Consider the following 27,644-nt stretch of genomic DNA (forward strand, 5'->3'; position numbering starts at 1 on the left):
TGAAATTTTACATCACTGGGTATCATGCAATATTACCATGTGGAATTTAAGAACCAGACAGTAATGTGCACAGCACAAATGTAATGTGTTTTATGAGCTATATTAGCATAATTGAGGTGTACTTCAAGGTGAGGAACAGAATAGAAGCAAAAGACATAGAGGTGTGCAATCCATCTTACAGCAGGCTATCTAGCATGAAAAACCCAGACTCAATGCTTTTGATTCTACAATTGGAAGTGACCTGCAATTCACATTTATTCAACCCCAAAATTATTGCAATTTAATAAAATGTAACTAGTGTTAAATCCATATATTATACTTTTATTAAGGGAAATTTGCTGTGGTGAGGGATTACTACATTTGATATTTAACATCACTTATACTTATAAAAACAATTTTGCTACCATGTAATGAGCATCAAATATGTGCCGGGAACTATACCAGAGGCTTTACATAAATTATCACATTTATGCTTCATAGTCACTTTATAAATTTGTAGATAGATATCTTAGAAAGTTTAAGAAATCTTCTTAAATGCACATGATTAAAAAGTGGTAGCACAACATCTGAAATTGAATAACACTGTGCATATATGTCAGAAATTGTCATATATTACATTAAAATAGGTTTTAATCCAAATCCCTCAGCAAATACTTTTTGAACTCTCTTATGTTAAAGTCGCCTAACAGCCATGCTTTGAAGGTTGAAATTACTGAATTAGACACAAATCCTGCTATAAAGTTGCTGAAATTGGTTCTCAGGTAAGACCCATCCTAACAAAGATACATTGAGAAAAGTGATGTGAGCCCTACGAAATAAGCAAATATAATCCTGTAGAAGTCCACAGAAGAAATTACTATATTTTGCTAATGACTCTGTAGAAGTGATAGCATATGAGCCAGGCCTACATGGACAGGTGAAATTTAAAGTCAGATAATAAATAGTAAGTGTTAGTGAGGCTATGAAGAAATTGGAAGTCTCTTGAACTGCTGATAGACAGGTAAAATAACTGCTTTGTAAAACAGTCAAGTAGTTCCTCAATGGATTAAACATAGAGTTACTGTAAGACTCAGAAATTCTACTCCTAGTATATACCCAAGAGAAGTGGAAACTTATGTCCATAAAAAACTTATGCAGCCCTAACCAGTTTGGCTTAGTGGCTAGAGCGTTGGCCTGTGGACTGAAGGGTCCCACGTTCAATTCCGGTCAGGGGCATGTCCCTTGGTTGCAGGCACATCCTCAGTAGGGAGTGTGCAGGAGGCAGCTGATCAATGTTTCTCTCTCATCAATGTTTCTAACTCTATCCCTCTCCCTTCCTCTTTGTAAAAAAATCAATAAAATATATTTAAAAAAACTTATGCAAAAGTGTGTTTATAGCATCACTAGAAGCCCAGTACACAAAATTCATGCATGGTGGGGGAGTGTCCCTCAGCCCAGCCTGCACCCTCTCCAATCTGGGACCCCTCGAGGGATGTCTGACTGCCTGTTTAGGCCCAATTCCACTGGGCAGTCAGACATCCCTCTCACAATCCGAGACTGCTGGCTCCGAACCGCTAGCCTGCCTGCCTGCCTGATTGCCCCTAACCGCTTCTGCCTGCCAGCCTGATCACCCCCTAAGCACTCCCCTGCCAGCCTGATCAACACCAAAATGCTCCCCCGCTGGCCAGATTGCCCCTAACTGCCCTCCCCTGCTGGCCTGGTCACCCCTAACTGCCCTCCCTTGCCAGCCTGGTTGCCCACAACTGCCCTCCCTTGCAGGCCTGGTCCCTCCCAACTGCTCTCCCCTGCTGGCCTGATTGCCCACAACTTCCCTCCTCTGCTGGCCATCTTGTGGTGGCCATCTTGTGTCCACATGGGGGCAGGATCTTTGACTACATGGGGCAGCCCTCTTGTGTGTTGGAGTGATGGTCAATTTGCATATTACCTCTTTATTATATAGGATTAGTCATAATAGCCAAAAGATGGAAATAACCCAAATGTTTTCAACAAACAAAATGATAAACAAAATATGGTATATCCATATGATAGAATATTACTCTGCTGTAAAAAGAAATGAAGTACTGATACATGCAACAACACAGATGAATCCTGAAAATATGCTTATGTGAAAGAAGCCAGTCAAAGCCTACATATTACACAATTCCATTTACATAAAAGTCCATAATAGGGAAATCTATAGTGACAGTGGTTGCGGACAACATCTATTTATTTTTTTTCCTTCTTTTTTTCAGGTATTTGTTTGTTTGGTTTTTTAATCCTCACCCAAGGATATATGCATTGATTTTAGAGAAGGTCGGGGTGGGGAAGAAACATCAACCGGTTACCTCCCACATATGCCCCTATTGGGGATTGAACCCACAAGCTGGATATGTGCCCTGACCAGGAGTTGAACTTGCCACCTCAGATGCCCCTACCAACTGAGCCACACCAGCCAGGGCCACAACATCTATTATTTCGATCACTCATTTACTATAACAACAATAAAAATTTCAAAATCTTGATGTAGTCCTATATGCTTATTTTCTCTTTAGTTTCCATTGCCCTAAGAGCTGTATTGGTGAAGATATTGCTTTGGCATATGTCTGAGATAAAAAGCTTCTTCACAGCGAAAGAAACCATCAACAAAACAACAAGAAGGCCCACTGCATGGGAGAACAAATTTGCCAGTGCTATCTCCGATAAGGGTTTAATCTCCAACATTTAATGGGAACTCATACAACTTAACAGAAGGAAGATAAACAATCCAATCAAAAAATGGGCAATGGACTTAAATAGATACTTTTCAAAAGAGGACATAAAGGAGGCAAAGAGACATATGAAAACATGCTCAAAGTCACAAATTATCCAAGAGATGCAAATCAAAACAACAATGAGTTACCATCTCACATCTGTCAGAATGGCTATCATCAACAAATCAACAAATGACAAGTGCTGGCAAGGATGTGGAGAAAAAGGAACCCTCGTGCACTGCTGGTGGGAATGCAGACTGGTGCAGCCACTGTGGAGAACAGTATGGAGTTTCCTCAAAAAACTAAAAATGGAACTCCCATTTGATCCAGTGATCCCACTTTTAGGAATATATCCCAAGAAACTAGAAACACCAATCAGAAAGGATATATGCACCCCTATGTTCATAGCAGCACAATTCACCATAGCTAAGATTTGGAAACAGCCTAAGTGCCCATCAGCAGATGAGTCGATTAAAAATCAGTGGTACATCTACACAATGGAATACTACGCTGCTGTAAAAAGGAAGGAACTCCTGCCATTTGCATCAGCATGGATGGGCCTGGAGAGCATTATGATAAGTGAAATAAGTCAGTCAGAGAAAGATAAATATCACATGATCTCACTCATTTGTGGAATATAATGAACAACATAAACTGATGAAGAAAAACAGATCCAGAGACAGAGAATCATCGGTCAGACTGTCAAACCTCAGAGGGAAGGCAGGGTAGAGTGGGGAGAAGTGGGAGAGATCATCAAGGGACTTGTATGCATGCATATAAACATAACCAATGGACACAGACACTAGACGTGGGAGGTTGGCCAGCTGAGGAGGGATCACGGGAGGGCTCCAGGGCATGTCCAGCCTGTCTTGCTCAGTCCCAATCGGCTGGACCCCTGCAGCAAGCTAACCTACCATTCAGAGCATGTCATAGCGACTTGTGGTCAGTGCGCATGTCATAGCGACTGGTCCACCAGTCGACTGTCTGCCCCCTGGTGGTCAGTGTGCATCATAGCGACTGGTCGACTGGTCAACTGTCTGCCCCCTGGTGGTCAGTGCACATTATAGTGAGCGGTTGAGTGGCCTTAGCATATCATAACATATTACGCTTTTATTGGTTGAACGGCCGACTGGATGACCGGATAATTAGCATATTAGGCTTTTATTATACAGGATATATCAATTATACTTCTATAAGCTGAATTTCTTAGAGACACATTGAGTTGAAAAAAGTCATAAACAATATGTCAAAATTAAATCTATACTAATAATAGAGGAATATGCAAATTGTCTGGGACTCCATCACAGTAACGACCAAACAGCAGGCTGCATGAGGCAGCCAGGCTGGCAGGGGGGTTAGTGATGGATGACCAAACGACTGAACAGCAGGCTGCGTGGGGCGACCAGGCCGGCAGGGGGGGAAGTTGGGAGTAACCAGGCCAGCTGGCAGAGGCATTTAGGGGCCATCAGGCCGGCAGGCAGAGGCGAGTAGGGGTGATCAGGCAGGCAGGCAGGTGAGCAGTTAGGAGCCAGCGGTCCCGGATTGTGAGAGGGATGTCTGACTGTCAGTTTAGGCCCGGTCCCCAGGATTGGACCTAAACTGGCAGTCAAACATCCCCCGAGGGGTCCCAGATTGGAGAGGGTGCAGGCTGAGCTGAGGGGACCTCCCCATGCATGAATTTCATGCACCGGGCCTCTAGTTAAATATAATTTAGTACACCAGGAGATAGATGTATCAGTCTTCTGTAAGACACTGGATTAATATTCATTTTGGTTTATAAGCTTGAGGAACAAATCACATTTTCATCAATACTTAACTCTTGTACATTTTGCCTATCTATTAAAATGGATTCTACAATGCTATTCTGTAAACTGACTGAAGAGAAGAACAATTGATTGAAACTCAGAAAAACAGGCTTCCTTGAAGCAAAAGAATATACAGACCAAGAAGTCCAAATGTCTTAAAATATCCCAGATATTTTAGTAAAGGTTCAAATAGAGTTGGGAACATTCTAGACACTTGTTTTACAACATTGCACCTGCATTCAATAATACTGTATTGTACACTTAAAAATTTTGTTAAGAGGATAAATTGCATGTTAAATGTTCTTGCCACAATAAAATAACATTTAATAAAAGATTTATTGGGATTGAACAATGAGTACTTTTTTTGTGCATACCTCTAGCATTATGTATAGATTTCTACTCCAACTTTTACTTTTGTTTTTTTCTTTCTTGTCATTTGTTCTTTATTTCCATATAATCTTGCCACCAGATATAAACTCTTGTCCTGAAGTTTAACAGTAACATAGTCATCAACCCAAATATATTTTTTTATCCTCTTCCTTGACTTTGAGCTTCCACTAGAAACTTACTCTCTCTGATTATACCTGCCTGACCCTGTCCTTCCTGATTCTCCTCTAAGCTTCTATAACTAATTTGTCTCCTGTTTTCTTTACTGGCTCTTTTATCTCAATCCTCCTTCCAAAATCTGTGTTTTCATTTCTTTTCCCCCATCTCATCCTCTTTTACTTTTTTTTTATTTTCTCTTAGATATCCCTCACTAAATTTTAAGACTTAAATAATTATTTTCCATGGTCCACCAGCAAACTCCACCTCCTACCTTATTTATTCATCCTCATTTCCAGATAACTATTTGCTTAATCTACTTTGAGACTATAACAAAATCTCAAAGGCCACATTTACAAAGCTGAACTTCTAAAATTCTTAGTTAAAATGACTTCTCCTATTACATCTCCCCCTACCTCTTTCAGCTAGTGGCTTGACCATTTACGCCCAATACCCATGAACTTAAATTTCATTATTTTTAGTTCATACATCTTGCCTCCTGCCTATTGTCAGTTGGAAGGCTGTGTTGATTCTTCCACTACATTAGTTCACATCTATCCCATATACTCCATTTGTCTATTATAGCCATCATGATTTCCTGTTATGCTGTATTCAAAGTTTTGTCAATATTGGCTTAAATATATGTTTATTTAAGTATTGTTTTTAATATTTTTATTTTTCAATTATAGTTTATATATAGCATTATAGTAGTTTCAGGTGTACAATATAGTGAATACACATTTATATATCTTACAAAGTGATCACCCTGATAAATCTAGTACCCACCTGGCACCATACATAGTTAATACAATAATTGATTACATTCCCTGCACTATATTTAATATCACTGTAACTATTTTGTGACTATCAATTTGTACTTCTTAACCTCTATACCCTTTTTCACAAATCACCCCAACCTCCTGATATCTGGCAACCATTAAATGACCTCTGTATTTATAAGTCTGTTTTTTTGTTTGTTCATTGATTTTGTTCTTTAGATTTGACATAAAAATGAAATGATCTGGCATCTGTCTTCCTCTGTCTGACATATTTCCCTCAGCACAATACCCTCTAGGTTCATCCATGTGGTTGCAGATGGAAAGATTTCATTCCTTTTTATGACTGAATCATATTTCATTGTATGTATTCATCACTACTTCTTTACCCATTCATTTATTGATGGACATTTAGGTTGCTTCCATATCTTGGCTATTGTACATAATACTGCAATGAACATATGGATGCATATGTCTTTTTGGAATTACTGTTTTGGGTTTCCTTGGATAAATACCGATAGTGGAATTGCTGGGTACTTCTTTGTCTCTTGTTATAGTCTTTGTTTTAAAGTCTATTTTGTCTAGTGTAAGGATTGCTCACCTAATTCTGTCATTTGGGACGTGTTTCTTTGTCTTCGCATTTTGGTTGCTGCCCTGTGGTTATTTCTGAGTATGAGGCAGAGCTGCCCCTCTGCCAGTCTTGGAGGAGTGGCCTTATATAATAAGTGTCCTGTAGGGCTCAGTAGTCACCGGAGCCGGGTGTTCCAAGTATGTTCCTTGTGTGGACTGTGTGTGCTCTCCTGATATAGTTGAGCCTTTATTACTGTTGGTATGTCAATGGGAGAGACTGACCCTCAGGCTGATTGATTGTGAGGACTGGCTAAAAGTACCGTGGAGGAGTTTTTGTACAAGGGCTTACCCTACAGAGAAGAATTCATTTTAGCAAGGCTCTGGTGCCTTCAGAGTTTGCCCTTACAGTGTGTGATTTGGGGAGGTGGTTGGGTTGTACTCTGGTGTGTCTGAACCTGGCCCCCAAATGTGTTGGTTCTGGGGCATCTTGGGATGTGCTGGCTAAGGTCAGAACTGCATGTGCCTTGCCTGGCACCACCTGGTATGAACAATAAAGTTATCTTTAGAAGGCTGCCACTGTGATGAACTTAGAGGTGCCTGGGAGAAGCTAACTGCAAATGGAGGCCAGCTAATGCCAGTGCCAGGCTTGGGGCTGCTTAGAAAAATGTACAGGGTACACCAAGGCCAGATTCTACTTGTTTGGGGTTTGTTAACCTTTGAGAGACTTTAGAAAAGTCCACAGCATGAGCCAATACATCCCATTTGCCTGGAAAAGCCACTGGAAGCAGGTTGGGTGGGCCAGCAAGTTGGGTGAGGCAGGGTATCAGGGAATCATCAGGTCAGGGAAAAACCTGCCAGACTGATGGAGACTCAAATATGGCATCTCCATCAGTCTTTGCTGTTCTCAAAAAAGAGACCAGCAAAGAAAAAATGCTTCTTCCAGCACTTCTGTCTAGAACAGTGGTTCTCAACCTTTCTAATGCCGTGACCCTTTAATACAGTTCCTCATGTTGTGGTGACCCCCAACTATAAAGTTATTTTCGTTGCTACTTCATAACTGTAATTTTGCTACTGTTAATGAATCGTAATGTAAATATCTTTGTTTTCCAATGGTCTTAGGCTCTACAGCAGCGGTTCTCAACCTGTGGGTCGCACCCCTAGCAAGGTCGCCTAAGACCATCGGAAAACACAGATATTTACATTATGATTTATTAACAGTAGCAAAATTACAGTTATGAAGTAGCAACGAAAATAATTTTATGGTTGGGTGTCACCACAACATGAGGAACTGTATTGAAGGGTCGCGGCATTAGAAAGGTTGAGAACCACTGGTCTAGAAGAAAACTGCCCGTCCACCCTTGCCCTGAAGCCAGATAATTCAGTTTCTCCCTATATGTTATATCCCTGGAACCTTTCAAGGTGCTGCCCCAGCATGAGTGAGTCTGTCTGCAAGTAAGTCCATGCTAGTTTCTTTATGAGAAACACCTGGGATTCCAGCAGTCCTGTGCCTCACTCAGCCACAATCTGCTGGTTTTCACTGTCAAAAGTTATGACGACTTCTCTTCCCAGCACTGAAACCCTGGGCTGGAGACTCTAGTATGAGCCTGGGACACCTCTCTCCTCAGGGAGGATCTCTGTAGCTGAGATAATCTTCCCAATTATTAACCCCCACTCATGGGTGTGGAGTCAGCCCATTCCTCATCTCCGCCCATACTACCAGTCTCAACGTGGCTTCTTCTGTAAAGCCTTAGTTATAGGACTTCTGTTCATCTAGATGGTTCTCAATAAAGGTTGTTTTGTACTTTAGTTGTAATTTCCATGTGACCATGGCATTAAGTACAGTGTTTATCTGCTCCACCATCTTGACTGGAAGCTGTTATTTAAATATTATTTACAGCATCTTTTCAAATCTCTTTGGGATTCTTTGTTTTGTTTTTGGAACATATAACTTAAATACATTTATCCTGATTTCCAAAATTTCCAAGATGGGGAATAAAACTTTTAAATAAAAATATGATTGTTAAAACCAGGAAAATTATGTAACCATGTAAAAATGTAAGCAGTCTAGGATTAAAGATAGCTTCATAGTATGGTAACTTTTTATCAGCCTGCATGTAACTTGAAAGCACTATCACCTACATTCATTCATTTGGTCAGTCAGTCCCTTAACAATTATTTGTTGAGCACTTCCTATGTTCCAGGTACTGTTTAGGCATGGGGTACATAGTAGTGAACAAAATAGACAACTACCTGCATTATTGATGGTTATATTCTAGGATAGTGGGGAGGTAGACAAAATGTAAGTAAGGTAGGGGTTACCTAAAGAAGCCTGTTTGCCACCACTCTACGACATAGACATAAGAGAGATGGGATTCAAAATGATTAAAGAAAAAGCAATCTCGCTGTAACAGCAGGTATCATATTGGCCAAACATTGAATGTGAGCAACACTTCTTTTATTGCAGAACTACATAGTTTAGCACAGTAGAATATTAGTTAAAGTAGTGTGAGCTGTAAAAATAGAGCCTATACTTTAGCGCAAGCTTTGTGCAATTACTGACTGAAAGACTAGTAGTTCTCAGCTATTGGCATACATCTTAATATAAAAAAATCACCTAGAGCATGCATTAAAAAATTATCAACTGAGAGAAGGGACAAGAGGGCAGAGTAGGAAAACCCTGAGTTCAACTCCTCCCACAGACACATGAAAATTATAGGTACATATCGAACAAACATATCTGAGAACAATCTGAAAACTAGTAGAACAGATTTTCTACAAATCTATATATATAAAAGCCTAATATGCAAAGTGTCCCCTCAGGAGTTCGACCGACCGGGAGTTCGATCACTCGCTATGATGTGTGCTGACCACCAGGAGGTGGTGCAGAATGAAGGAAGGCCCTGGCCAGCAGCCAGGGAAGGGAGGACCCAGCCAGTAGCTGGCAGCCGGTAGAGACCCTACCCATGGACGAATTTTATGCACTGAGCCTCTAGTAAAGATATAAAGACACATCAACATGGTTAGGAGAGACAGACATGAAGTCTAATCAGGACCCAGAATCCCCAGGGCAGCAACCCCACAAGCAGGAGAGATATCACATCCGTGGAGGTCCCACTTGAAAAGTAAGGAGTCTGAACCCCATAGGAGGCTCCTCAGTCCTAGTGATCTGTACTAGGAAGAGGAGCACTCAGCACATCTGGCTTTGAAAACCAGCAGGGCTTATATGTCCAGGAGAGCAAAAAGGCTGTAAGAGACTCCACTCTTAAAGGGCTACTACACAAATTAACTTGCTCTGAGTTCCAGCACAGAGGCAGCAGTTTATAAAGCACCTGAGTCATATGTGAAGGATATACATTGATTAATTTTAGGGCTTATGTCTAAGAGGTAAAGATATTTTGGAATTGTCTCTAGGGATGGAGTGCTGGTAGACATCACTTTTTTCTTACTTTCCTTCCACTTAAATATTCCAACTCTTGTGGGTGCCATTTCTGATCTCCCTATTAATCTTGCTATCTCCATTTGCCCCACCTTGGGGTTCATCTGAGGGCAAACCCCACCAAACTAGCCCAACCTGACTGGCACCCCTCCAAATTTACTCCCATACCACCATACTCAGTGGGGGACCACAGCCAACAACTGTATCCCTCCAAAGTAGACATCCAAGTTTAGGAAGCACAAAGAGTCTCAAACAAGATGAACCCCAAAGCAGTCACAGCATAATTAAAATATCAAAAGTTGTCTGGCAGGTGTGGCTCAGTGGTTAAGCACTGACATATGAAATAGGTGGTCACCGTTGGATTCCTGATCAGGGCACATGCCTGGGCTGTGGGCTTGCTCCCCAGTGGGTGGGGGGTGGGGGGTGGAGAATGCGGGAGGAGGCTGATCAATGATTCCCTCTCATCATTGATGTTTCTATCTCTCTCTCTCTCTCCCTCACCCTTCCTCTCTAAAATCAATAAAAAAATATTTTTAAAAAGTGTCAAAAGTTCAAAATAGAAAGAGAATCTTAAAAGCAGCACAAGAAAACAACTAGTCACATACAAGTGAACCACCATGAGATAATCAGATGATTTTTCAGCAAAAACTTTATAGGCCAGAAGGTAATGGTACTATATATTCAAAGTGATGAATGGAGAAAGCCTACAATCAAGAATACTCTACCTAATGAGGTTATCATTCAAAATTGAAGGAGAAATAAAGTTTTCCAGACAAACAAAAGCTAAAAGAGTTCACCCCCACTGAACTGGCATTACAATAAATGATAAAGGGGTGTTTTTAAGAAAAAAGGAAAGGCCAAAACAAAAAATAAGAAAATATATTTTGAAAAATCTCATTATTAAAGACAAACATATAGTAAATGTAATGAATCAACCATTTATAAAACTAATATGAAGGTTAAAAGAAAGAGTATAAAAATAACTAAAACTAAAATAATCAGTTAAGGCAGTGGTCGGCAAACTCATTAGTCAATAGAGCCAAATATCAACAGTACAACGATTGAAATTTCTTTTGAGAACCAAATTTTTAAAACTTAAACTATATAGGTAGGTACATTGTTATTAACTTAATTAGGGTACTCCTAAGCTGGCCTTTGCTAAAAACTCAAGGAGCCAAAGAGCCGCATGTGGCTCGCGAGCCGCGGTTTGCCGACCACTGAGTTAAGGGATACACAAATAAATGAATGTAAAATGTGACATCAAAAACATAAAATGTGGAGGGGAAGCTATTTAGGTTTTGTGGTTTCACACAAATTTTAAAATTTGTTCTAGTTTTGTGAAAACTCATTGTTATTCTGATAAGGACTGTATTAAATATATAGATTGCTTTGGGTAGTATGGACATTTTAATGATATTAATTCTTCCAGTCATGAGCATAATATGCCCTCGCATTTATTTGTGTTGTCATCATTTTTCTTCACCAATGTCATAGTTTACAGAGTACAGGTCTTTCATTTCCTTGGTTAAATTTATTCCTAAGTACTTTATTCTTTTTGATGCAATTGTAAATGTTGTTGCTTTCTTAATTTTTATTTTTTATAGATTGTTATTAGTGTATAGAAATGCAATAAATTTCTGTTTATTAATTTTGTGTTCCACAAATTAATTGAATTAATTTACTAATAGTTTTTTGGTGGACTCTTTAGGGTTTATATGTAGTACCATGTCATCAGCAAATAGTGACTCTTTTACTTCTAACTTTCCAATTTGAATGCATTTTATGTCTTTTTCTTTTCTGATTGTTGAGGCTGAAACTTGCAATACTATGTTGAATAAAAGTGGTGAGAGTGGGCCTCCTCATCTTGTTCTTGGTCTTAGAGGAAAATATTCCAGCTTTTCACGGTTGAGAATGATGTTAGCTGTGGGTCTGTCATATATGACCTTTATCATGTTGAAGTATGTTACATTTATACCCACTTTGTTAAAAGTTTTTATCATAAATGGATGTTTAATTTTGTCAAATGCTCTTTTTTTGCATCTATTGAGATCATCATATGATTTTTATCCATTGTTTTTAATGTGGTATATCACATTGATCGATTTGCTGCTAGATTAGTATTCCTAAAGCATCATCTCAGCATGCCACTCTGTGTGAAAAGGTCTTCCATAGTTCTCTACTAGCTGAAGAATAGTGTTTGTTATCTATGTAACTTACTGCTAAGACTTGATATATACTCTTAATCAAAATGAAATACTTATTTTTCCATATTCATATATTGTTCATCATATTCCTTTCTACTATAATGTAGCTAACCCCTTCTCCTATTTTTCACAATCACAATCCCTCTTATTCTTAGGAATCAATTGAAATATTATTTCACGCATGAAGTTCTCCCTACTAAAATAATCTATTTTCCTTAATGTAAATAGTTTTTCTGTATTTTGCACATGCAGTAGTCTCTCTTTGAGTCAATCTCTTAATTTTGGATGTTCTAATGTTCAATCTCTGATCACCTCCTCTTCTTTACCTGCACTGACTCTTTTGGTGAGCCATCCAACCTCATTGCTCTAAATACCATTTATTTGCCAAGAACCCATAAATTGACTCATCCTACTTAGTCTTCTCTTCAGTGTTTCAAATCTATGTAACCAACTGCCAACTAGATATTGCCACAAGAATTTTTAATAGACTTTTCAAATATGACATGTCCAAAATTAAACTGATCTTCCACCCCAAATTGCTCTTTCCTATCTCAAGGGGTAAGAACACCATCCTTACAGTTGCCCAAACCAAGAACTTGAAATTATCTTTTATACATTCCTCCTCTCACAAACCCTGTCTAATCCTTCAGGAAATCCTCTTGTCTCTTTCTTCAGACTTTATCCAAAACTGAATTACTTCCCAATAATCCCATTGCAATCACATGGTCGTATTTATCATTATTTATTTCCTTGTGTGGATTTTTGTAACATCCCTCTAACTAACCACTAAGCTTTTATTCTTATCATTAATGATACAGTAGGTAGTAGTTTGCAAAGACCAATGTGAATTATGATTTCCATTACCTCTCCCACCTCATCATTTACTCCTTTCTCCCTTGTTCATTCTACTCAAACTGTACTGGTCTCTTTGCTATTACTCATATATACTAGCCTAACTCAGTGGTCGGCAAACTCATTAGTCAACAGAGCCAAATATCAACAGTACAATGATTGAAATTTCTTTTGAGAGCCAAATTTTTTAAACTTAAACTTCTTCTAACGCCACTTATTCAAAATAGACTCGCCCAGGCTGTGGTATTTTGTGGAAGAGCCACACTCAAGGGGCCAAAAAGCCGCATGTGGCTTGCGAGCCACAGTTTGTCGACCACAGGCCTAACTCAACCATGAGGCATTTTCAGTGACTGGTTTATATGTCTGGAATTTTTTTCAAGATCTCCTCATTACTAAATTACTCACTTCTATCAAGTCTTTATATAAATACCACCTTTGCCATGAGGCCTGTTTAAACCACTATATTTAAAATTTCAACTCTCCTACCCTATACTCTTGATCACATTTACCTGTTTCATTTTTTTATTCATATTACCTATCACCTTCTAATATACTATTTAATTTATTTATGTGTATTTTCATCTATTTCTATTAGAACATAAGACCTACAACAGCAGGTATTTTAGTATGTTTTGATCACAATATATCTCAAGTGTCTAGATTACCTTGAATAAATGACTTCCCCCTTTTAATATATTTTATATAGTATACTTTAGTGGGCAGTTATTGATGTATATCTTATTCCATGAAGAAAAGATCAGTGTCTGATTCATTTCTGTTAACCACATCTTCATCCACAATATTCTGCATCTTGCTTTGCACATAATAGGTAAGTTTTTGTACGATACAAAATTAAGGAAGTTTAACAATTTTAAAAGGGATAGATTAATTTTAGTGTATGAGTATTTCACTAAAATGAGAGTTAACAGATATCCTTTCCACGTTTAAAAAAGAACTAAAACTGGAGACTGGAAATCCATTGAGAAAGGCAGGATCTGTCTACCTCTTGGAGGAGCCAGATATTTGTTCATCTCTTGTCCTCTCCTTATTTGCCACATTTCTCTCCCTCCACCTCTTCTAGCCCCCAATTCCATCCTTACTTCTCTTTGCTCCTTCAGATTCATAACAAAAGATGACTACCCATAAATAATGCTGCAATGAACATATGGAAACAACCAAAGTGTCCCACAACAGAGGACTGGATAAAGCTGTGTTACATATACACAATGGAATACTACTCAGCCATAGGAAAGGATGAAATAGTGCCATGAATGGACCTTGAGGACATTATGCTAAGTTAAATAAGTTAGTCAGATAAAGCTAAGAACTATATAATTTCACTCATATGTGGGATATAAAACTGAAATCCGTGAACATAAACAAAAGTGTGGTGATTGCCCAAGGGAAGGGGTGTGAGGAGAAGGGGATCCTAATATAAGGTGACAGGAGAAGATTTGACTTTGGGTGATGGGCACACAGTGCAACATACAGATCTTATAACAGAAACCCACACTTAAAACCTATATATTCATGTTGATCAATGTCACCCCAATAAATTTAATTAATAAACTGTATAAACTAGTAAAAAATAAAAAGAAAGAGAGAGAGAGAGAGAGAGAGAGAGAGAGAGAGAGAGAGGAAGAGAAAGAGAGGACTACCCCACAGTTCTCTGGCTTAACATGTGACCCATTTCAGTTTCACGGGCTTTGGCTTAGCTAACAGGAACCATATAAATTTATTATGACAAGTTTTATTCCAACCTTTTCTGACCATTTAAACGGCTTATGCAATAGGTCCAAATCTCCTATTTCAGGAAACCTGCTCAGTTCAGCAGATACTGCCAATGGAGCAACCAAACTCACTTAAGCAAGTATTAAAAAGAATCGTGACTAGGTTGAAAAATTCATTCTGACTAATTAAATCAATTTCTTTGTCCAATTTATCATTCATTCTCTTTAAATAGCTGTGTCAATTTACTTTGTCTTACTATAAGATTTATGACCTTGCATGTTTATAGTAGAAAGAAATGGAAAGACAAGGCTAAAAGAAAGTTTCAAGCCCAACAGGCAAAAAGTATAGCTGCCCAATTTTCACTTAAATCAGTGTTAAACCTTTAGGCTAAATATACCTAGTTATAGTTTGTTTTTAAAAAAATCACTATGGACTAAATCCTCAAACTTTTATTTCCTTATGAAGATTCATTTTCTTGTCATTACCTCTATATCTTTTTTCAAGATACTAGCTCCCAGCTTTCTACATAAGCCCTGGGATAAAACATTATTTAGCAAAAATTACAACAAAATTTTAAATACATCTCATCTCTTTGATATTTTCTACTTTTCTCTTATTTATTACAAATTTTAAAAAATGGTATTTTACAACTAGATACAGCAATAGAGAATGCTTATGATTAATATCATTGCTCATCTGAAGTTTGAACTATCTCAGTGCCTTATTTTTCCACTCCAACACACTCTGATGCAGTTTTAAAACACGACCATAAATCTTTGACACTCCTCCCATTGATAGGTGGGATCCATGTACTCTCCCCTTGAACTGGGCCAAAGTTGTGCCTACTTTGACCAATATAATATGTTATGTGACTTCCAAAGGTCTGTCATTAAAAATCTATGGAATTTCCACCTTCTTCACTAGAACACCTGCTCTTGGAGCCCTGATCAACTGTGTTAACAAGTCCAGGCTGAGCGCATCATGTAGATTTCCCCAATCAACATTTGTAGCTGAGCCCATTCTTTCATCTCACTCGAGGTGTCAGATATGTAAGTAAAGAAGCTAGAAAGGGAATCCTCCATCCCAAACTGTTTCAGCCTTCAGTGAATCATCCCCTGTCACTGAATCATTTCATGAGCATAATAAAATGGTCCTAGCTTTATACACCTAAGTTTTGTGGTAGTTGTTATGTAGGAATAAGTAAGTAGAACATATTTCAAGGCCGTGGCTGTTTCTTTTAACTTCTGAACAACCTCTGCACTAACAAAACATTTATACCCTCTTATTATTTGTAAAGGGTCTGATCAACTTCACAGTAAGGTATTAATAGGTGATAATGCATTATAAGCCCATCACCGCCTCCAGCTTCTCATTATAAAATGAAGAGCATGTGCTTTTTAATCTCCTGGGTCCCTTTCATTTTTGACCTGTCTAGTACTGACAAGTAGTGTCTGTCCTTAAGTTAGAACCCTGAAACATCAATGGTGGTACATTTGGGGAGATAGATTTCCAAATATTTAGCATAGAATGTCTCACATCTATAATTAGGTTGTCATCTTTATCAGTTTTCTCCATGATTAACTCTAGTTTAGAGACTATGTCAATTCCACATTTCTAAAGGGAGAGATAGATTTTACATCTCTTCCTTAATTACTCTTTAAAAAGTTATGTGATTTCTTTGGATAAAAGATTGAGATAGTTTTCATTTTCATAATAATGCATAGGAGCACAATACTCTCAGCAATACTAACACCAGTAAGTGGGTAGAATATTAGACAGAGATATATTTCTAGTATTTGCTCTGAAAGGCAAAAAGAAAAGCCTGAGAACTTTCCTAAGGATCAGATTTGCTCAAGTAGTATTTTTCCCCAATGCATTTTTTGTTCATCTCTAGAAATTTCAATATGTTGTAGAATTTTTTCTTGCATAAATAATTCTTATTCTTGGTTATATTTTTCATCTAATGAAGTATTAGATAGCTGAAGAATTTTGTTCTAGGTTTTTTTCTCTCCTTCTCCTAGTGGTTGACAACCAGTCCTTAGTAGAAAAAGTAGTGAATTCAAGTTATTAGGGTAAAAATGGAAAGATTGTAGCAGTTAACAAAGTTATAGTAGTCATTAAAGTTTTTTTCCCCCATTTACCAAAGTTTTCAAATTTACTGGAAGCCATTAAAGTCTAAATCTGTGTGGTTTTCTTGAAATCCTCAGTAGCCCTCACATCAAAGATTGCAAGTGGAGAATGACATGAGAATAACTATGAAATAATTTTTGACTGAGAACATACTGAAACTTATCATTATCTAACTCTGGTGCTTTAACTAAAATGTAAAACACTTTCACTGAAGCACTGAGGCTCACATTAAGTAGTCTAGCTTAGTCAAAGCATGACTGTTGACCTTCTATGCTTGAGGCATGTACTATTCCATGCAGATATAGGGTTTTCTACTCTCCTTGATGGACATAATGGGAGTTACATGTGCACATCAGGAAGAGACTAGACCTTAATTTGGAATATTAAGTAGCACAGGCACATAAAAAGCCTTCATTAAAATATTAAAAGTGTGCTAAACCCATAAGAGCTAAGAGATATGTTCATATGGAAGAAAATTCCAACATCAAGCTCCCTCCTTATCTCAATTTCTGACATTTGTTAATAAGAAAGAACACTAATTTAGAAATTCACTTTATCCAGTGGCTGCTAAAGTGCTACCAGACTACCAAAGAATTACCTCATACTTTTCCTGTTGAAGAATACAACAGAAATGTACAATAAACAATCATTGTATCCATGAAACTACCAAAACCAACAGACATAAGTCTCATTTTCTCATCTTGAGCTAAAGGGGAAAAACATGTTCTTACAATAACTTTTTTACCAAGACACAGATAGGCTCACCAGGGTTTTGGTGTATAGCTATGCCAATTGATAGTTGAATGCTCATATTTTCAATCAACATTTACGGAGCACCTACCATGTCAAAATACATTGAACAGATGACTTTGAAGCTCCAATTTTGACTTATAAAATCTAAAACAATAAATTATGTAGAGAATAATCCTTATATATAAGTATCAATATAAATTTAGTAATTCCTATATTTAAAAAATACATTTCATAACATTAAAAAATCTAACTTTAAAATAAATTGCTTTAAATACATGGGGTTTTTACCTCTTACAATTAAGTGCCATAAAAACATTACTATCATTTGCTAAGTAATGGTGTCAAAAAACAAAACCTTTGTAATATTTATACATACTTAAACTTTAGATATTGTCTTTTTTGTTTGTTTTGTTTTACTTTGTTTTTGTTAATCCTCACCTGAGAATATTTTTCCATTGATTTTTAGGGAGAGTAGAAGAGAGAGGGAAAGACAGAGAGAAACATCAATGTGAGAGAAACACATCAATTGATTGTCTACTGCTTGAGCCTTGACCAGGGCCCAGGCCAGAGAGGAGCCTGCAATCAAAGTAAGTGCCCTTGATCTGTATCAAACCCAGAACCCTTTGGTCAACAGGCCGATGCTCTATCCATTGAGCCAAACCGGCTAGGGCAAGATATTGTTATTTTTAATGATTTAAGTCATAACATATTTGGGGATTTGCCATAGTGTGTGAAAAGTGCCTGGTCCATAGTAAGCATTCAGGGACTATTTGTTGAATGCTTTCCTGTTTCTGGGAATGTTTTAATAGCATCACAAGGATCAACATGAGCTGGTCAGTATTACTCATTTTCTAGCTATTCCTTGCATATTTTTTTCAGTTTGGAAATGCATGCCTTTCGGTTCTGAAAAATATTCTTGTAAAATGCCTCTTTCAATTCATGTATACACATAATGAGTATGTTTATTATATGTATACATGCATGTTAACATCTACCATTAAATGTTTTTCTTCTGAAAAACAAACAAAAAACAAACCTGTTCCAGTGACAAATGACTAGGAAGGAATTGTGAATCTACAAAAATGAAAAAAAAAAAAAAAAGAGCACAACAAATTGGTAAAAAAAAAAAAAAAAGTAATATATGATAGCTAGTGCAGTGGTCGGCAAACTCATTAGTCAACGGAGCGAAATATCAACAGTACAACAATTGAAATTTCTTTTGAGAGCCAAATTTTTTAAACTTAAACTTCTTCTAACGCCACTTCTTCAAAATAGACTAGCCCAGGCTGTGGTATTTTGTGGAAGAGCCACACTCAAGGGGCCAAAGAGCCGCATGTGGCTCGTGAGCCGCAGTTTGCCAACCACGGAGCTAGTGTATTCATTTGCTAGGGCTGCTTAAACAATAGGATGACTATTTGTGGGTGACTTAAACAATAGGAATTATTTTCTCACAGTTTTGGAAGCTAGAAGTCCAAGATCAAGGTGTTGGTAGGGTTGATTTCATTCTGAAACCTCTCTCCTTGGCTTGCAGATGACTGCCTTCTCACTATGCCTTCTCACTGTGGTCTTTCCTCTGTACACACACATGTTTCTGGTCTCTCTCTCTCTCTCTCTCTCTCTCTCTCTCTCTATATATATATATATATATATATATATATATATATATATATATATTTCTACACCACACACACACACACACACACTTCCTTTTCTTATAAGGATGCTAATCAGAATAGATTAGAATATACCCTAAAGACTTCATTTTAACTTAATCCCTTCTTTAAGGACTTCATCTGCAAGTACAGTCACATTCTGAGGTACTGAATGTTAGGGCTTTAACATGTGAATTTAGGGGAACACAATTCAACCAATAACAATTAGTTTCTCATCTTCAAGAACCCAGAGACTCACAATGTTAAAATATGAATTTTGAATAAAACTAAGATTCTTTTTTTAAAAAATAGAGAAAGACTTTAAGATTTTGGTTATCCAGGAAAATATAGTAAATTTGGAAAGGTACCAGGAAATTGTGTAATCAATAAAAGTAATACCTTATATTGACTGTATAATTATCAAATTTATGGCATGGGTTTATACTAGAAGAACGAAAGGGTCACTCTGCTGGAAATAGGTTATTTAATAACCTACTTGAGAGAAGATAAAGGGCAGTGTATAAACAAGTAATAACCAGTAGCTACATACGGAATCTCTCTCCCATAAGTATGAGGAGCTTGAGGAGAAACAGAAAGTTAAATGCCAATTATTAGTCTGAGGCTTACCAACCCCTAGAAACCATTATGGCTTTCCTGATATACCCTAGTTCCCAATCCCTAAAATAACCATATGTTCCAGTTTTCCCTAGACTGTCCCAGTTTATGCCTGCTATTTCTCAGTATCATGCCTAGTTAGCATTCCCTCTGACTCTCAAAATAATCCCAATTTGGATGATATGATCATCCACATATAACTATAGCTCCTTCTCCCCCCACATGTGTATGTACCCACACCAATAGCATGAGTTTGAGATTCAAAACACCTTTCCCCCATCCTTAACAGATGCTGCTTCCTACATACATTTACAACCTATTTTCATTTTGACCAGTGAGAAGAAGTTGGGAGATCTCAAGTTCTATTTTATCCATCCTTGATAATATAACCTAGGTTCTAAGAAAGGAAGAGTATCTATAATGCTTTTCAAATTTTCCTATTTAAATATGGATATGGGTCTGGGACAGAGATACCATCAGAAATGTGGACCTTACTTTGTCCGTTATTAATTATTTAAACTATTTCAGCCTTGCTTTCCACATTTATATTGAGGGAGTAAGTGGAGTGTAATATCCATCCTGCCTATTTCAGTGTTCAAAGGTATCAAATGAAATACTAGCTAAACACTTTGAGATCCTTTAATTATCACACAAATTATTGTTGTTCTAATTTTCATAGATAGACAGCATAATACTTCAATAAATAAGTTTATAAAATGGCTTGCTAATGAAATTAGTGATGCTTTCTCTAGGAATCAAATCTTCTCACTTCTAAAAAACTACCTTTCACATTATTTTACTTGACACTATCAAGATTTACATGAGGAACCTAGAAAAAGGTGAAAAGAGAAAAGCTGAACTGGCTAAATATATAGCAAAGTTAAGAATGTATGATTGTGGAACCTAGAAATTGAGAGTGGAGGGAAAGGTGAAGTGAGACAAGAATATAATAATACCTATAAACTTCCCAGTGATGTTTTCAATGAACAGTTAGACATTTTAGTTATGATATATTGGGGTACTTAGGCTTTTTATACTTTGGTCGTAGTGAACAGAAAGTTGGAGAATGAGCGAAGGAGAAGAAGGAAGAATGAGAAAGGAGAAGAGAAAGTATAAAACAGAAATGAGGAGGCATTTAGCTTTTGCTTTGTCTGATTTCTGACTTTTTGTTAAAAGAGGACAATATATATAATACAAGAAAATAAGAAGCAAGATATGAGACTATTATAAATCTAAATGTATGAGATGCCACATTGACTTACAATATCCACTGTTTTTAATGTGTGTACTTATTTTTTTAGAAAACAATACATAAAAATTTGTGGTTTCTTCAGGAAAGACTATTGAATATTCCTGATCCTCAATCAGGGTTAAAAAAAAGTAAATAAAAAGTGCATGATCAATATGGAAAAAAGAAAGTGCTTACCAACCGACATCTAAGCATAACACTCCCCACTTGGCATTACCTACCATAATGTCATCTTTTTATCTGTCCTGAAATTCCCACCATTTCCATACCCATAATTTAGGCTATAAATTGCATATGAACTTGGGAATAGATCTAGCTGTGTGTACAACGTAAGTGCTTTGGTTCTCAAAAAGCATTACTCATGCTCAGAGAAAACAAGGTCAAAATAGTTGAAATCAATCCCTGCAATCACTGTAAATTATTTGAAAGAGTTTCTTGAAAAAAAAAAAAAAACTTTTCAAATCATAATCACCCTTGCATCTGAATGTGGCACTGTGACTCTATGGCTCTTTTGACAAAAAAAAAAAAAAAAAAAAAAAAAAGTTTTGATGTTTGTTTAAACAAAACACTCTCATGGTATATATTAGCTCTGCTTACTATTTGATGTGTCCAAAAACATTAAAATGTGTCAGTGGTTCTTCTCTCTATGACTCTTGGCTATGACTATGTGTAATTGAGGAAAGTAGGGAATTAAGGTTGTTGTCAAGATACTGTGAACCCCACAAATCTAATAACAAAGTAATTTCAGCTTTTTCCTATTCATATCAGTTACCTGTTGCCACAAAATTCTGTGAAACAAATAAGCAGAAAGCTTCAGTGGCTTATAGCAGTAGACAGTTATTTAGTACACAGGTTTGCAAGTGTGATGGGTTAGCCTGGTCTCAACCAGATAATTCTTGTAGTATCTCAGATGAGCTCACCTGCACATCTAAGGCTCTGCTGGCTGCCAGATCAGGGCTTATACATCTGGATTGGCTGGAGGAGCTCAGCTGTGCTTCATGCATCTCTCACCTCCCTCCAGCAGGCTAAACTAGTTGTGTTATCATGGCAAAGGCAGAGGAGTGAAAGCATTAACTTAACATCCAAACTGAATTTTCAAGCCTCCTTGTTCATTATACCTGCTAACATTCCAATGGCTGACCTATGTGCCTGAACCTAGAATGAAAGGGCAGAGCAATCCTACCTAATAAAAGAGTAATATGCAAATTGACCCTAACTCTGCTACACCCACAAGCCATGCCCACAAGCCAATCAGGAGCAAATATGCAAATAAACCCAACCAAGATGGCTATAGCCATAGAGAGCAGGAGGGAGGCTTGGGTTTCCCCGGTAACAAAGGAAGCCAAGGTTTTGCAGGCCTTTGCCGGCCTAAGCCTCCACTCAAGGCTACAAAGTTTCAATTATAGAAGGTAAACCAATCCAAACAGAAATGGCGGCAGCCACTGAGCTGGAAAGAGCAGGAGGCAAGGGTTGCCCCCGGCAATGGAGGAAGCAAAGCTTCTGCAGCCCTGGCTGGCCTAGGCCTCCACTCCAGGCTACAAAGTTTCAATTATAGAAGGTGAATTAACCCCAACAGAAATGGCTGCCAGCCACGGAGCAAGCAGAAGGCTTGGCTCCGCTCCAAGCTACAAAGTTTCAATTGTAGAAGGTTAATAAATTCCAGATACCAGGGCCTCCACTTGGGTCGCTAGGGGGTGTGGCTGGCCTGCAAACCACCACAGGCCCCTTGCTCAGGCTGCCCCATGCCTCAAGGGAACCCCCACCCTGATCTGGGACACCCTTCAGGGCAAACCAGCTGGCCCCCACCCATGCAGCAGGCCTCTATCCTATCTAATAAAAGAGTAATATGCAGATTGACCATCATTCCAACATACAATATGGCTGCCCCCATGTGGTCAAAGATCCTGCCCCCATGTGAACACAAGATGGCCACCACAAGATGGCCAGCAGGGGAGGGCTGTTGGGAGGCACCAGGCCTGCAAGGGAGGGCAGTTGAGAGGGACCAGGCCTGCAAGAGAGGGCAGATGGAGGCGATCAACTCTGCAGGGGAGGGCAGTTAGGGGTGACCAGGCCAGCAGAGGAGGGAAGTTGGGGGCAAACAGGCTGGCAGGGGAACAGTTAGGTATCAATCAGGCTGGCAGGCAGAATCAGTTAGGGGCAATCAGGAAGGCAGGCAGGTGAGCAGTTGGGAGCCAGTAGTCCTGGATTGTGAGAGGGATGTCAGGTCTAAGTGGGCAGTCGGACATCCCTTGAGGGGTCCCAGATTGGAGAGGGTGCAGGCTGGGCTGAGGGACACCTCCCCTCCCCCGTGCACGAATTTCGTGCACCGGGCCTCTAGTAAACCTATAAATAAGAATAACTTTAAAGTCATGTGGCAAAGGGATGGTAGGTAGCGAGGGTTGAAGAATTAGGGCTGTTTGTGCAATCTTGCCTTCTTGTTTGAATGTCTCCCTAGCACAGAGTGAGGCATAGCTTGTTAATTTCTAAGTATTTAGCTATCCCATGAAAGTACGCTAACTTCTATTCACTAACTAACTTCCAATATATCCTCTTGTGTAGACATACCAAAAGCCATTGTTAGATAAATAATTTCACAGGCCTTTGGAGGCCTCTCTACTGGGTCTAATAGGAATGTTCATATATTGATAATTCCCAACCACCTTCATCCAGTTCACTTCCCCACCAAACTTGAACTCTATATCAGCTGCCTACATGTTTCTCAGCTTCTCAAACTGAAAATTTTTATTACTAATTTCATCATTCTCCACCACACCATTACTGATGCATATATTTCTTCTCCTGTATTCCTCATCCTCTGTGCAATATGACTGATCCCACCATGCCCCAGGTCAACTAAGCCAAAAGTCAGCTCACTTCCTGTCCATCCTATCCCTACATTTCACATTTTTATCATGTTCTATAACTGCTACTATTAATATTTCTTTAATATTTCTCTTATAAATCTTCTTATATATTTAATCCTACCACCTCAATATTAGTCCATGCTTCACTTATATACCTGTTCTGATATTGTTTACTTCCCTTTCTAATCTAATATGTCCCAAAATGATCTTTCTAAAACAAATATTGTGATAGGGATATTCTACTTTAAATATTCTCGGTAGTACATCAATGCCAATAGAATATAAAATCTGTTATGACCCTTTCATGACATAACACCTTCTTCTTCCCATCATTCGGTTCCGTAATTCAGAGTAATACTCATCTAGAACAATCAGTCTTGTTTTAACAAATCTAATTGTTACTCATATACTTCATTTGATCTGAATGTTCCATACATGCACACCAATACACACACATACATAACACACACACAGGCACATACACACACCAGTTGCTGTATTATAATAATTAAAAGCACAGACTCTGAAATGAGAAAGAGCAGAGTTTGAATCCTGGCTACATTACTTACTAGCCATGTAAATTTGGGTATGTGAATTAAACTATTTAATATGGTCACATTATGGTCTAGTTATTTGTGTGAAAATATAATAATACCAGTACCTAGGACTGCTGATGTGACATGATGAAAGCAGATAATACACTTCATTTGGTACATAGCATTTAATAAATTCTCAATCACCCCTATTCTCATTGCAGCAAAGAGAATAGAAGCAACCTAGGTGTCCATCGATAGATGAATGGACAAAGAAGTTGTGGTACATATATACAATGGAATATTATTTAGTGTTAAAAAAGTATTGATATCTGCGACAACATAAGATGGACCTAGAGGTTATTATGATAAGTGCGATAAGTCAGAGAGAGAAAACCAAGTACCACATCGTTTAATTAATATGTAGGAATCTAAAGAAAAAAATAAATAAACATAAAATAAAACTAAAATCAACTCATAGAAACATACATCAAACTAATGGTTGCTAGCTGTGGCCAGTGTAACTCAGTGGTTAGAGTGTCGATCTATGAACTAAAGGTCTTGGGTTCAATTCTCAGTAAAGCACACATACCTGGGTTGCAGGTTTGATCCCCAGCCTCAGTAAGGGTGTGTACAAGAAGCAATGTTTCTCTCTCTCACTTTCTCCCCCTCCCTCCCTTCCACTCTCTCTAAAAAAATCAATGGAAATATACTCAGGTGAGGATTAACAAAAAACAAACAAAAGCAAAAAAAAAACACAAAAAAACACCTGATGGTTGTTAGAGGGGAGAGGGGTGGAAGGATGAGTGAGAAAGGTGAAAGAGCATATCCTATATAATAAAAGCATAATATGCAAATCAACCAAACGGCAGAATGACCGCTTGCTATGATGCGCACTGACCACCAGGGGGCAGATGCTCAACGCAGGGGCTCAGGGCTGATGAGCACAGTGGCTGTGGTGGGAGCCTCTCCCGCCTCCGCTGTAGGTGGGCAGTAAGGAGCAAGCGGTCCCGGGCTGTGAGAGGGATGTCCGCCTGCCGGCTTAGGCCCGATCTCTGTGGGGGATCAGGCCTAAGCTGGCAGGTGGACATCCCTTGAGGGGGCCCAGACTGCAAGAGGGTGCAGGCTGGGCTGAGGGTCATGCCCTCCCCCCCCAGTGCACAAATTTTGTGCACCAGACCTCTAGTAGTCAATAACATGGTTATAAATTTTCAAGGTGACAGATGATTACTGGACTCACTGTGGTAATCATATTGTAAGCTATATAATTGTTGAAACACTATACTGTACACCTGAAACTAACATTATATACTAACATACTTACGTAAAATAATAATAAATATAAATTAATTTTCAATATTGGCCACATATATTTTAGGTTTTAGTTAAAAAATTAGCCCCTGTCTAAAATACCTCCTAAATGACTTTGAGTTCCTTTTTCACTCCATCCTTTATGCCTCCACTCAGTCTGTGTACATCTTTATAACATGTGTAACTCATCACTGCATTTATTGACTTACATCTATCTCCCCCTTTTTAGACTATTCTCACTTTATTTAGATGACTTATTCATATTTTTAACCCTCAATTATATCACACAATAGCTTTTATGTCTAAATAAGCTCAGAGACAGGTAGCAGAGAAAGTTTCCAGGTCAAAAGAAAGCATTATCACACATGTACCCTTGGTACATGTAATATATTCTCCTGATATTAAATAAAACAAGTTGAATAAAATAGATTACGCTTAAATTCTCCTTATTTAAAACTTGAGGCCCGGTGCATGAAAATTCATGCACTGGAGTGGGGGTCCCTCAGCCCAGCCTTCCCCCTCTCACAGTCCAGGAGCCCTCAGGGGCAGGAGTCGACCCAGTGATCAGGGGAAGGCGACGCCCCCATCACACCTCTGCTGCTGGCACTGCCAGCAGTGCAAGACTCAGCCATCCCTGGTTACATGAGCCTCAGGTGGCCCTGGGTGGCTGGGCAGCCGCCATCTAAGGCTTGCCTGCGCCTTGGGCCCACCCTGGGCATCTGGGCAGCCAATATCTGAGGCTTGCCTGTGCCTAGGGCCAGCCCTGGGCAGCTGGGGGGCTGAGGGTGGGTCCGGCCTCACTGTGCGCCTGCTATCCCCCTGGAGGGGCTGAAAGAACTGGGGGACTTCAGCGGGGCTGAGGGAACTGGGCACTGCCATCTTTGTGATGGTGTGATGGTCAATTTGCATATTCCCTCTTCATTAGATAGGATATTCTAGAGAATATGCCACATACTCCTTTTCAGTAAGTAAGTTTTTTTAGAGCTCTATCTAGATGTATAAAAGGACTTTGGTTAGCCAGTCTTACAGAGTACTAGTATAAAAGAAGGTGAGAGATTTAAAATAAACTTCAATGGATACAATATACCATAATAACTATTTATTGACTTTAATAAACTGTGCACATTCATTTAAATGGTACACATTCAGATACTTATCTGGGCCTCTGTTTAACAGTGGCCAGAATTCTAAGTGAAGCAGAAGAAAGGTAATATTGTGCCTTTAGAAATGCACCTCTTTGAATGTTCTTTTCCCTCCTTCCTTTCCTGCTGCAATGTAGATCATATTAAGATCAGAATCTACCACCTGAGAATCTATATATATAAAAGCCTAAGCGACCGAATGACTGAACGACTGGAACAACCGGAACGACTGGTCGACCAGTCGCTATGATGCACACTGACCACCAGGGGGCAGATACTTAATGCAGGAGCTGCCCCCTGGTGGTCAGTGGGCTCCCACAGCCAACCTCCCATGGCCCCTCCCCCCAGCCAACCAACTTCCCACAGCCCTGATGGGGACTGGGCTAGATGGCCTCAATCAGTCCCGGTCAACAGCCAGGCTGAGGAACCCCACTTGTGCACGAATTCATGCACTGGGCCCCTAATATTTAATAATGAACTGCATAGTGGAGTTCTGGAGAACTCACTATAGCCCGAGTTTTGTCTGTACCCATTGACTCCTGCTGAATGAAATTGCCACAAACTAGCCAGCAGAGTAAATGATGTCTTGACTTGAGTATGCTAAACTTATAAGGTCAGAATAAAATTAGTAGTGACTATTCAACATAATTAGAGGGGGAGGGGGACAGAGAAAAAAAAGCATTTAAGAGACTCAAAAAAGTAAATGAGTAAGAAAGAGCCATGAGAGCTGAAACTGGTTTGGCTCAGTG

Source organism: Cnephaeus nilssonii (assembly GCF_951640355.1).
Source record: "Cnephaeus nilssonii genome assembly, chromosome: 4".
Classification (NCBI taxonomy): domain Eukaryota; kingdom Metazoa; phylum Chordata; class Mammalia; order Chiroptera; family Vespertilionidae; genus Cnephaeus; species Cnephaeus nilssonii.